Source organism: Mustela putorius, unplaced genomic scaffold (genome assembly GCF_011764305.1).
Source record: "Mustela putorius furo isolate JIRA1106 unplaced genomic scaffold, ASM1176430v1.1 tig00003896_pilon_pilon_pilon, whole genome shotgun sequence".
Classification (NCBI taxonomy): Eukaryota; Metazoa; Chordata; class Mammalia; order Carnivora; family Mustelidae; genus Mustela; species Mustela putorius.
Window position 1 is genome coordinate 8,144,367 of NW_025422045.1, and position 13,176 is coordinate 8,157,542.

Below are 13,176 nucleotides of genomic sequence, written 5' to 3' on the forward strand. Positions count from 1 at the left end.
TGAATGGCAGATATGGAAAGGTAAAAGTTACAGTCGTTATAGTAGTGGGTTGCAGAAGGACAGCATCGGGCTTTTAAATAATAAAAAGCAACAAGATTTGGTGATATAGGATGGTGAGATGAAAAGGGATATAGAAAGATGAGAAGTGGGTACTTTGCAGAAAAAAACAAGTGGTAATCCTAAGAAAGAAACTGGAGAACAAAGGATAAAACAAATTAGGGGGTTGACAATTTGCTGAACCAAAGGATAAAATGGATGAAACCATTATGAGCTGTGCTTGCTCTTCTGTTCTTTAATGATATTCACGTTCAGACCCCTTACGGCCTTTTCTTCTGGACACCTACGGAACTGGTGTCTTCTGTATTTAAGGTATGATTCCCCAGAGATCTCTCTGCGAGGAAGTCTGGTCCTGCGAGAGTTCTTTCCACGAGGGGAGAGCGTTAGGTTCGAGCTCTCCAGTCCAGGTTTCTCCGAGTTTATCTCTGTTTTAACCGGCTCGCCGGGTTTTCCAGCATTCCCAGAGCTACGACTCTAATCCGGGCTCCGTGTGACCGCGCATTCCGAGACCCAGGATTTGGCTCTTTCATCCAGGTTCCGGGTTTCCCCGGCGCACTCCCGCTCCAGACTCCACCGCAGCCCGGAATCCAGATCCGAGGGCCTGGTAGTCCAGTTTCCGGGTCTTCGGGGCGGCCCTGGTTGTCCCGGATCGCGGCGGCGGCGGCGGCGGTGGCGGCGGCTGAGGGACCCGCGGCCCCGGACACAGCGGCACCGGCCGGGCGGGGCGGAGCGGCACGGGGAGGGGGCGGAGAGCCGGAGCTGAGGCGGGGTGGGGTGGGGGGGAGGGGCCGCGGGAACGGATGGCGGCCTGGGCCCCGTAGCAGCGGCGGCTCTACGGCCCGGGGCCCCGGGCGGGCGGAGGTGGCGGCTCCCGGGACCGGCCGCGCGGTGAGTCCGAAGCTTTGTGTGGAGCCGGGGCTGGGGGAGGAGAGAGGCCGTGGCGCTGAGGGGGGCCGGGGCTGAGGGGGCCGGGGGCAGCGGCGCCTGACGGAGGAAGTGGGGGTTGGGGGGCTGGGGCGGAGCGAGGGGAAGGTGTGTTTGGGGGGGAGGGGGGGTCGTTGCGTGGGTGGGGGAGGGGGCGTCGAGGGGCGCGGGGTGAAGTTCAAAGCGTGGCCGGGGCCGGTTCAACCTCAGGGTAGGGGTGCCCAAGAGAGGATTAGGGTCAGACCAGGTTGTGGGGACAGGCCAGAGAGTTTCAGTGACGAGTCTGGGTATCTCGAGGGGGCCTAAGGCAGCCGGGGCTAGTCAGGGAGTTAGGGGGGTTCAGGGGTAAGGGTTGGGAGCAGGACGTGTGCGCGGCCCTGGGGGGGGGGGCAAGGTGGCCCGGAGTGTGCAGTAAGTAGGTTGTGGGTGTGTGCTCCTTCCAGTCTTCAGGTCACATTTACTCCTGTCCTTTTCTTCAAGATGGAGGGATCCCTGGGCCTGGCCCTTAACTGCTCTCCTTGTACCCCCGGGAGGATTTGTGACCCTGTCCTGTTTGGAAAAACCCATGCTGCCCTCTTTTCCCTTTATGTGTAATTACGGTTGGATCATCTCTGTGCTTTGCTCAGATTCTCCTTCCTCCCTCTGGGGTTGAGGAGGAGGAGACACATCTGACCAATTAATGTGTGTTTGTGAAACAGGCAGCAGCAAACAGTCATTTCAGCTTCTAGGAATTAGGCTCACACAGGGTGGAGAGATCAGAGCCCTTCAGGGGGAATATTTCTGAACAAATCACAGATGATTAAATTCTCTAAGAAGCAGCTTCCTACCTAAATGAGAGTGGGAAAGATGGGGGAGAAAACCTGTCTGTTCTAGCCATGTGTCCAGAGCCCCAGGGGTTGAGGAGAGTCCCCAATCCCCCACAGGCCTCTCTTTTCTGTACTAGGCTTTGCTCTGCAGCCTTGAGTTAATTTCACCCCTGCTGCTTTGTCTTGGGGGAGGGAGTGCTGGTTTAGGCTGTTGTGAGGAGATGACTGTTCTGCTGCCACACACAATAGTCTGTGTCATTTTATCGGGAGTGCTACCCCAGGGCTGAGAACTGCTGCTGCAGAGATAAACCGGTCCCTCTCACCCGCCTATTGTGTACACAGTGAAGGTCATAGGTTCAAGTCTTGTCTGAGAGCTTTGGATATGCTCCATCTCCCAGGCTCCTCAGTGCCATTTTCTTCCTTTTCCAGACTGGGGCTTGCCATTGGAGGAGGCCAGACAGAAAGGCTCTTCTTTTTGAGTGAGGAACAATGCAGAGCTCATTGGCACACATTTTTCAGAAGAATAGGGAATGCCAGCCATGTTGTGCCTGCCTCTTTGGCTAGCCTGTGCTAAGTTGTGGAGGAATCGTGTCTGGGAGACTCAATCCGATGTTTGTGTCAGACCTTTAAGGAAGAAGACTCCAAGGGGAGGTTTTCACTCTTGTTTGAACCATCATATTTCTTTTTAAACAAACTGGACACTCAACAGTGATTTTTGCTTGTTTAGGAATACCACTAAAAACCTTAGCAGGGTTAAGATAGGGAGTCAAGGACCAAGTACCTTTTTAATGATGACTTCCTGGTCAGTAATAATTGCACAACAAAAAAGCCACAGAATTTGCCTATCTGGGCAAGGGCTATGGAAACAAAACAACTTTCTTTTTAATCTTTATTTTAATTCTGATGAAAAGAGATGACTTGCCATTGTGCATAAAGGCCATTTCTGCCTTTATATTAGGGAGAAATTTGTCAAAGTGATGAATGTAAAAATCATTTGAGGTCTTGGGGTTTATTAATAAGAGAAGGATGAGAATAAGCTAGAAGAAATGCTGTCCTTGTAAATATCTCATAGAAGTGTCCAGATAGTATTTAGGTACTATTAGTTGGGTAAAAAATTATTTGGGATTAGAAATGAGGTTTCCATTTAGTGTATTAAGGAAAACTTTTAAGAAGAGATTAGAAATCAGACTCCTTGTGAGAGGGCAATTGCACACAATGCATTGTGTACATAATAGCCAACCATAGCCTATAGGGTATTGTGAATAGGAATTTTAGCCTTTGGTTTTGGTAGAGGTCTTGTTCTGAGGTGCTGAGTCTATGTGCCTCCCTCATCCCTTTATTTCAGTGAGTTTCTTAAAATGATGACTTGCCGCTTAGGTGTTGGGCTTTGTTGGGAGGGAACATGTTCTTGATGACAGAACTATCTTCAAGTCTGTCTTTAGAGTATTTCCAACTTACCTGTCCAAGGTCTCTGGGTGAAGCCTCACCTAAATTGAGTCCAAAGCATTTTGTCCTTGGATTGTAGGCATTCATTCTGAATCCTGTCAGGTCACAGCAACGGCAAAAGACTCCTGTTAAGTTTGCCCTGATTAGAATTAGTGGTTTCAGAGTTGGGCCCTTGCCACAGGGAGTCTTCTGAGTCTTCTGATTATGACCATCTTTCAGAGAGCACTTTGGTTTTCTTGGTAGAAAATGTTTTCTTGTGAGAGGTCTAGATAGCTGGGCAGATTAGTGCTTATTTTGCGTGAGGATATAGGAGCATAATTTTGGCTCCTGGTAGTAATTATGTTGCAATTAGCATATAGCAACTAAAGGACTGGAACAGGATAATTTGTTGAGGGTTTTAGCATTGCTCTGGCGATTAGAAGTGCCACTCCTTATTTATTTGACTCTGAACACTACTGCCATGGGCTCAACCATGGAGACTTCAGAAGTTCTTCCCCCCCTCATTCCTGCCAGGTACCATAGCACTTTGCAACTGCCACCTTCTTCTGCTACATAGGTAGCTGAGCAATTGTGATTTCCCTTGTGGAAAACCAGTCATGGATGGGAATACTGCCAGACAGATGGGGCCATTCTGAGATAAGGCAGCCTTATGTTGTGTGGCAAGTTTTCTTTTCAGCAGTCGAATTTTCACTTCTACTTGATTTTTAAAAATCCATTTCCTTTAAAAAAAACAACAGCAACAAGAACAAACCCCACAAAATACAAAATCACATAGTGTACTGAATATGCCATCACGATATCTCTCATAAAAGTTGGCTGTGACAGACAAAATGAAGATCGGTGATGCTGATTGGCAGGATCTGGGCCCACTAAGTGTCAGTGAAGGACTCTTTTCACTAGGGAACAGGTAATTCACCAAAGCACCTGCCTAGCTGGGCATGTGGAATTGGCAGCAGCTGTGCAGCTGAAGAGGGATTATTGAGCAGGTGGTTAAAGAATCACATGCCACAGTGACAAGAAAATACTGGGTCTTCCGTGGTTTAGGCTCAGTTCATATGTGTGAAATTGCTCTTTGTTTCACATTTCTTAATGTCTGATACAGGTTTGTTAGTAAGATGATAATGGAATAGAAAAAAGATTCTTCTTTCTCTGTTTCTTGTAGAATACTGAGCAACATGCCTTAGACATAGTCCTAGCTGGCCTTATTGTAGTTCTGTGATTTCTGGCTTTATGCCCAATGAATGGGAAGGAAATGGTGGTAATTCAGTTTTCTAGTGCTTGTTTATTAGAGGGAAATGGGAAGGAGAAAATTCTTTGCTTTCAGTGTGGTGAAATAGATTTAACCCACTGGGAGACTACCCAGCAGGTTTTATGCAAAAGATATAATTGACTTTTTGTGTAGGTCTACCTGACATGCCTCCCTCAAGAAATTTGCATGTGTTTTTATTTTATGAATGTAAATCTCCATATGAAGTTTGCATCTCTTCAGATGTCCTGTTCCATTTTTAGTTTCTCCTAGCACCTTTATAACTTTTCTCTGGCATTGAGATTAACATCACTTGTTAGAATCAAATCATCTCAAGCCAAATCATGTTAAGAAAATAATACCTCAACTATATATTTATCTTAGAAACAAGCATAGTATTTCCTATAACTTGGAGGAGGACTTTCTATTTTTAGGTTTTTTGCAAATTCCCAGGTTTTTCTTGTAGGTTACCATCATCATCTTCTGTTAATATATTATTTTTCTTTCACGTGTTCATGCTACTAGAGCCAAAAATGTATGAACAAATAACTTGGGTGTTTATTTTCTGATTTTTTTAGGGCCCTCTAGTCATTTTCTGTGTTAGGTCAACACAACAGGCTATGTGCTGCCCCCCTCACTGAATTCACTGGGTACTAATTAACAGTTGATTGAAGGGAAGTAAGAGATAATAACTGTTTAGAGTTCAGAAAACCCTTTTCCAAGTGGAGTGCAGGCTCTCTGAGGGACAGAGAGAGCTTTCAATACATAGATAGATTGATTGATTGATTAGGGGAAAGGGAGGCAACAGTATAAGGCCAGGGCCAGTAGACCACTGCAAAGACAGGAACATTTGCAGTTATCTGCTTAAACCTGGTTCATAACCTAGCTTTAAGTGGGAGCCTCGCAGTTATTTGTATAGCGTTAACTTCTCGGAAAGAATATAACGTTCTTTATTTACCCATATGAAGCCATCACAGTTGTTTGTTTGTTTTAAACTGTTCACAAACCACAATATACTTTCCTAGCATTTTCAGTAGTTTGCTTCCTCGTGCTTTTCCCCCTCCCCCATCTCTCATCCTAGTTCCCTGCTCTGAAGACTTCTCCAGCAGCTTGGAAACACTCTAATTACTGTAGCTATTATAGTCACAACCCAGATCTTCCACCTCCTTCCCACTCACCCCTTTCTATCTTCCTTCCCCCTCCCCTTGCTCTAGCAGCAGGAGTTGAACTGCAGTCTCATGAGCACAGTCAGATCTATGAATGAGCTTTATATCTTGTCAAGGCAGAACTCCAGATCCAACAGGGCTGATTTTTCATGGTCCTCTTGCTGTTTGTTCTTGGATCAGAGTCCCAGAAATAAGAGATGGCAAATACCTATTAGGTCATATCTAGTCCATCACTCAGGAGCAAACCTCCAATCTTTCTCTTGTCTCTGTGAGAATTTTTTCCTTCTTTCTTTTGCAGGTGAAAGCTGTCTGATGCCAGGCAAGCTCTGAAACTGCCTTCTTTTTATTGTGCTCTCTGGTCATTAGTGTATGACCAACTTTGCTCTCTTGGATTTTTATTCTTACACCGTTTTCATGATTACTTGCTCCCAGCAATATCTCTACCCCCTTCAAGTTCAGTCCTTTTTGATTATTGGCACCACATTTGTGGGTTCCTTTAGTACTGTCAGTTATCTATACCAGAAGTTATCATTTTTCAGACCTTTGCCACTAGGGTCATTGTGGCCTCATCTTAAGGAGATACATTTCACAAACACCCAGGACACACATTCTGGCATGTAGTAACTAATAAAATGGTTCAGAAAATATGTGCGAGGTTGTGCCCTTAAGAAACCCCTGGATTGGATATACACATGCTGCTGCTTGCTGTTTAATTTGGAGTACTTCCTGTTCTAACCCTTTGTTCTCCTTATGTGGATGGATTTTATTTTTGTGTGGCTTAGTTACAGTTACTGTTAGGTTATTGTTTGATTTAAGAATGTTTTCTTTGCTAATACAGCTTTTCAAAGAATAGAATAGGGTATCATAAAACCTCATCACTATTATGCTTCTGACCAGCTGTGTGACCTTGTGCTAGTCACTCCACTATTTTCTCTTTCCTTATTTGTAAAATGAGTACATTAAACAAAATCATCTCTCAAGGTTCCATTTAGTTGTAGAATCTTATGATACTAAGATTGTGGTGGAAGAACAGGCAACTTATTGATAGAAGTTTTTTATTACTGTGTCAAAAATATAGTCAGTATACAGGAAGGCTAATGAGTAAAGCCTTGGTTCTCTAGGGTTTGATCCTTCCTCCTCTTTGATATGTTTGTAAAGCTTTTTACTGTGCATTTTTTACTAGGCCATCTTCTTTTAGAGGCTCTTATACCCTTATTGTGCAGGTTCACCAGCTTGTCAAATATATATTTTTTTCTATTCTGCTCAAGCCATAGAAGTGGGAATCAAAAAGCTGTAGAAAAAGCACCTCTCAGATTGTGAGAAGGAAATTGTACCTTGAAAGATTTGCCAGAAGCAAATTTGTGTGTTAAGTCAGCAATCTAAGATTTTTTAAATCTCTTTTATCTAAAATCTTTGAGTCAAATGGGTCTGATCGTGGAGGTGGGTTCGGTACTTTTCCATTTTTGACCAATCATTAGAAAACTTGCTTTGAATTAATTTCTTGGGATTAAATATGATTGCCCACTGTGTTTTGCTTGGAAAATAAAATTATGTGATTTAATGCCAAAAAATGCTAAATTGATGACATTTGGTAAAGTATGACTAACAGGGAGGATCCCTGAAATGCCCTGTAAAGGGACTGAGGGATAGAAAGGTGGTAGGTGTTTATAGAAACTGTGGAATTGACAATAATGTTAAGAAATCTTTGCTTTCGGGGTGCCTGGGTGGCTCAGTGGGTTAAAGCCTCTGCCTTTGGCTCAGGTCATGATCCCAGGGTTCTGGGATCGAGCCCCGCATCAGGCTCTCTGCTCCTCAGGGAGCCTGCTTCCTCCTCATTCTCTGCCTGCCTCTCTGTCTACTTGTGATCTCTGTCTGTCAAATAAATAAAATCTTAAAAAAAAAAAAAAAGAAAAGAAAAGAAAAAAGAAATCTTTGCTTTCCGGCAGTTTAAATGAATAAAATTACATAACCACGTTAATTCCCCAAGTTAGAATTTTTATCAGCATTTCCTAGTTAATTCTTGGAGTGGGGACTTCCAGTAGCGGCTATTTATTGAGTGTTAAGATGGTGGTCTTTTAGTCTTTTTTTCTCTTTGTTAATATAGCAAAAATCACATATTCAATCTACCTTTTTTTTTTTTTTTTTTAAAGATTTTATTTATTTATTTGACAGACAGAGATTACAAGTAGGCAGAGAGGCAGGCAGAGAGAGGAGGAAGCAGGCTCCCTGCTGAGCAGAGAGCCCGATGCGGGGCTCGATCCCAGGACCCTGGGATCATGACCTGAACCGAAAGCAGAGGCTTTAACCCACTGAGCCACCCAGGCGCCCCAACCTTTTTTTTTTTTTTAAGATTTTTTAAATTTATTTATTTGACAGAGAGAGATCACAAGTAGGCAGAGAGGCAGGCAGAGAGAGAGGAAGGGAAGCGGGCTCCCTGCTGAGCAGAGAGCCCGATGCGGGACTTGATCCCAGGACCCCGAGATCATGACCTGAGCCGAAGGCAGCGGCTTAACCCACTGAGCCACCCAGGCACCCCTCAATCTACCTTTGAACATTGGAAGAAGCATTCACTGTTTTAAAAGTTGTATTTATTTCTTTATTTAAAAAAAAAAAAAAAAGAATTATTTATTTATTTATTTATTTGTCAGAGAGAGAGAGAAGGAGTGCACAAGCAGGGGGAATGGCAGGCAGAGGGAGAAGCAGGCTCCCTGCAGAGCAAGGAGCCTGATATGGGACTCCATCCCAGGTCCTTGAGATCATGACCTGAGCTGGAGGCAGACCCTTAACCGACTGAGCCACCCAGGATAAATTTCCATTTAAAACATCCATCAGTCTGTAATAGAAGAATCAGGTGGATGGAACTATTGTTTATTTTGGACTCACAAAAAGTCCTGGGAATGCTTTGCTTTGTTTCCAGCCATCTTCAGCATATTACTAATTTTTGGGTAATCTGAAGGTTAGTTTGAGAAGTGCTCCACTTGAATTTGATATTTTAGAAAGTTTTACATTAGAAATACAAGTAGTTTTTATTTTTAATTTTGAAATTATTTTTATTAACATACAATGCATTATTTGCCCCAGGAGTACAAGTCTGTGACAAGTAGTTTTTATAGACGGGTTTTTTTTTTTTAAGATTTTATTTATTTTATTTGACATAGAGAGAGATCACAAGTAGGCAGAGAGTCAGGCAGAGAGAGAAGGGGAAGCGGCTCCCTGCTGAGCAGAGATCCCTATGCGGTGCTCCATCCCAGGACACTGAGATCATGACCTGAGCCACCCAGGCGCCCCTATAGATGGGTTTTTGTTTTGTTTTTTAGGTGTCAAGTGATGCATAGGGTATTGAATTGAAAGGTGGCCAGAGTAGATGCCATGCAACCTTTGGAAATCAAACCACGCCATGAATGAAATCCAGATCCTGGCAGTTAGGTCACATTGCATGCTTGGTACCGTATGGCATACTTGTATCTGTAGTTTCTTAGGCTGTAGTTGAGTATTTGTTGGGGAATGCAGCAGTGTCTGCTCTATTCTGTGTATAAAGTACAGCTAGTGGGCTTTTGGCAAATTACCAGCAATGTTTTTAGCAATACTTCTTGGTGGACACTTTGGGTTTTGTTAGGTCTTGTTAGGTGAAGTTTGGTGTGAAACTCAGCATTAATTTTTGTTCTGGAACTGATTCTTCTAGAGCAGTCTTAAAAAATGTAATTAGAGGGGCACCTGGGTGGCTCAGTGGGTTAAGCCGCTGCCTTCGGCTCAGGTCATGATCTCGTGTCCCGGGATCGAGTCCCGCATCGGGCTCTCTGCTCGGCAGGGAGCCTGCCTCCTCCTCTCTCTCTCTCTGCCTGCCTCTCTGCCTACTTGTGATCTCTCTCTGTCAAATAAATAAATAAAATCTTTAAAAAAAAAAAATGTAATTAGAGGGGCGCCTGGGTGGCTCAGTGGATTAGGCCGCTTCTTTCCGCTCAGGTCATGATCGCATGTCTTGGGATTGAGCCCCACATCAGGCTCTCTGCTCAGTGGGGATCCTGCTTCCCCCCCCCACCTGACTCTGCCTACTTGTGATCTTTCTCTCTGTCAAATAAATAAATAAAATCTTTTTAAAAATGCTATTAGAAGTGGAATTATAGGAAGAGAAGTTGCTATTGTGCAGCTTTTGGGGTATGTGAATCTGAAGGAGGGAGGAGGGAAAATTTTTTTCTATTTGGCATCTGCTTACAAATGTACTTCCATCATTTCTGACACTTGCCTATCCCTTTCTCTCCTAAGCATTACACTTCTTCCAGTTATGATGGCACAAAACTTTGGACTCAAATTTGGTTCTTTTTCTTACTCCCTACCTTATCTAATCATTCACTAAAATTGGATTATTCTAAATAGCTTGCCATTGATCTTTGCTTTTTCATCTGACATAGTTCAGGCCTTCATCCATATATTATTGCAGTCACCTCATGGTTAATGACTCTCTATTCCATAGTACAGTCTGCTGCAATATTATTTTAATTCTTTTTAATGTAGGCTCTAAGCCCAGCGTGGGGCTTGAACTCACAACCCGGAGATTAAGAGTCACACACTCTACCACTGAATGAGCTAGCTGCCCTGGTATTATTACAATTTTCCTTTATTTGCTTGACTGATCTTTTTTTTTTTTTTTTTAAGATTTTATTTACTTATTTGACAGAGACACAGCAAAAGAGGGAACACAAGAAGGGGAGTGGAAGAGAGGGAGAAGCAGGCTTCCTGCTAAGCAGGGAGCCTAATATATGGCTGGATCCCAGGATCCCCTAGGATCAGGACCTGAGCCCAAGGCAGATACTTAACAACTGAGCCGCCCCAACTGGGCTACCGCAGCGCCCCTGCTTAACTATTGTTGAGCAGTTAAGTATCAGGGCATACGTGGTCCCTCTCCTTTCAGAGCTTAAAATTATAGTTGGGGAGACCAACAATCAACTGATAAATGTACGCTCATGAACTAAAGTGCCCTGAAAGAATTTGGTTCTAGACAAGTATATGACAAGGAACCCAGTGTAGTTGTTTCCACCTTTTTTTGGTTTTGTTTTGTTTAGATTCACTGTGGGGCTTGAGCTCAGAACCCTGAGATCAAGACCTGAGCTGAGATTGAGTTGGTGGTTTAACTGACTGAGCCACCCAGGTGCCCCTTTAAGTTTTATTTAATATATATTTTTAAGTAATCTCTACATTTAACTTAGGGTTTGAACTCATGCCTCCAAGATCAAGAGTCCCATGCTCCCCTGACTGAGCCAGCCAGGTGCCCCATTGTTTTTTTGTTTTGATTTGTTTTATGATTTTATTTGATTTTTTAAAAAAGATTTTATTTATTTATTTGACAGAGATCACAAGTAGGCAGAGAGGTAGGTGGGGGCAGGAAACAGGCTCACTGCTGAGCAGAGAGCCCGATGTGGGGCTCGATCCCAGGACCCTGGGACCATGACCTGAGCCAAAGGCAGAGGCTTTAACCCACTGAGCCACCCAGGCACCCCTTGATTTTTTTTTTTTTTTTTAGAAAGAGTGAGCAAGCATTCATGCCAGAGGGTGGGAGGGGGGCGGCAAAGGGAGAAGTGGAGAGCGAATCCTAAGCAGGCTTCATGCCCAGCACAGAGCTCAATGCCAGGCTCGATTTCACTACCCGAGATCAAGACCTAAGCCAAAATCACGAGTTGATGCTTAACCAACTGAGCCACCCAGGTGTCCCTTAAGATTTTTTTAAGAGTAATCTCTATACCCAATGTGGGGCTCTAACTCACAACCCACAGATGAACAGTTGCATGCTCTGCCGGCGAAACCAGCCAGGTGTCCCCCAGTATAGATTTTTAAAAATATAGTTCTTATCCTTTCACTTCTTGCTGAAAAACCTTAAAGGGCTCCTTATTCCCTGCATAGGCCAGCACTCAACATCCTCTATAATCTGACCAACCTTGGCCCTCCTTAGCCCCCATTTCATTTCTTTCTCTCTTTTTGCAGCCCTTTCTTCAGCTTATCCTACATTTTTCATTCTCAACAGCTTTTTTTTCTTTTCTTTTCTGTTGGAATGGCCCTCCCTGCTCCAAAGCATTCATCTCCAAATCTGACCCTTCAACCTAGCAAAAAATTTCATCTCCTTCCCAAAGCCTTTCTTAACCCTTTTCTTCCCACCCAGCTATCTCCAAAATTGAGATTTTGGAGATAAGATTTCATCTTACTCTGTATCTCTCTTTGCTCTGTTATAGCACTTTCTCACAAGTTGTCTTTAATTAATCATTTGTGAATATATTTTTTTCCTTCCTCATTTTGAACTACCTGAGACATCTCTGTCTCCTCTGTTCCTCATGGCTTCTCGACCAGTGCCTTAAAATATTACTTTATGCTTAATTAATACTTGCTGAATTGAATTGGAATTTGATTTTTGAGAACAGAAACTTCTTGTAATTTTTTTTCAGGCCTTTTTTTTTTTTTTAAGATTTTATTTATTTATTTGACAGAGAGAGAGATCACAAGTAGGCAGAGCAGCAGGCAGAGAAGGGGGGGGGGGAAGCAGGCTCCCTGCTGAGCAGAGAGCCCTATGTGGGCCTCAATCCCAGGACTCTGAGATCATGACCCGAGCCAAAGGCAGAGAGGCTCAACCCACTGAGCCACCCAGGTGCCCGCCCCTTCAGGCCTCCTTTTATGTTAAGGTAATTTCCATTCAACACGTTTTATCCCAAACTGAATAACCTAGGACTATAAAAGCGTTCAGAAATCCTTCAGAATCAAGGACAAGCATTTGTTGCTTTTACTGCCTGCAGCAGTACCATATATCCTAGCTGATGGAAGACTTTGGGGAGGGAGAGGAGTAGTACATGGCAGGTGGAGGCAATGTAGGTCAGACATGGGAACCAGACCGGTTCTGTTAGAGGAATATAGGCACTGTTGGGCCCTCTGGGTATTGTTGACCTCTGGAAGGTGTTTTTAGTTTTCTTATTTACTTCTTTCATTCTATAAATACTTATCGCATTCCTGTTATTTGTGAGGCCCTAGTCTAGCTGCTTAAAAATCTATCAGTGAACAAAATAGACCCAAAACAACCAACCAAACAAACAAAAAAAATGAAAAAAAAAATCCCAACCTCATGAATCTTATCTTTAAACAGAAGGACATAGAAATAAGCATAATTACATATTATTGTGAGGCCAATAAATGGTGTGAGAAAAGTAGAATATTGGAAGGGGGATTAGGTGTGTGGAGGAGGTATAGGTGGGAGAGGTGGGAAGGCTGTAGCTTTAAATAAGATGGTCAGGGGCACATGGGTGGTGCAGTAGGTTAAGCATCTGACTCTTGGTTTAGGTTCAGGTCTGATCTCAGGGTCATGAGATTGAGCCCCATATTGGGTCTTGGGCTGAGCTTGGAGCCTGCTACAGATTCTCTCCTCCCCTCACTCCTCATTCTACTGTGTCTATCTGTCTCAAATAAATCCTTAAAAAAAAAATAATACAGAGTTGGCATACTTGAGAAGCACGTTACTGGTTGTTAGGCACTTTGCTGAGGTTATTGAATGCTGCCT

At 43.7% G+C, this 13,176-nt stretch overlaps 1 protein-coding gene across 4 annotated transcripts in view; it reads left to right on the forward strand.

The window, feature by feature from the left end:
• Window positions 1–457: 457 nt before the first annotated feature.
• ZNF609 (zinc finger protein 609) overlaps window positions 458–13,176 on the forward strand; it is a 231,318-nt gene continuing 218,599 nt past the window's right edge. For 2 of the 4 annotated variants that reach the window (XM_045067406.1, XM_045067407.1), the window contains exon 1: window positions 813–945. The gene's annotated coding sequence lies outside the window, so the exon portion shown is untranslated. Of the gene's footprint in view, window positions 946–13,176 lie in introns of all 4 variants that reach the window. The other 2 variants (XM_045067409.1, XM_045067408.1) reach the window with 2 other exon arrangements.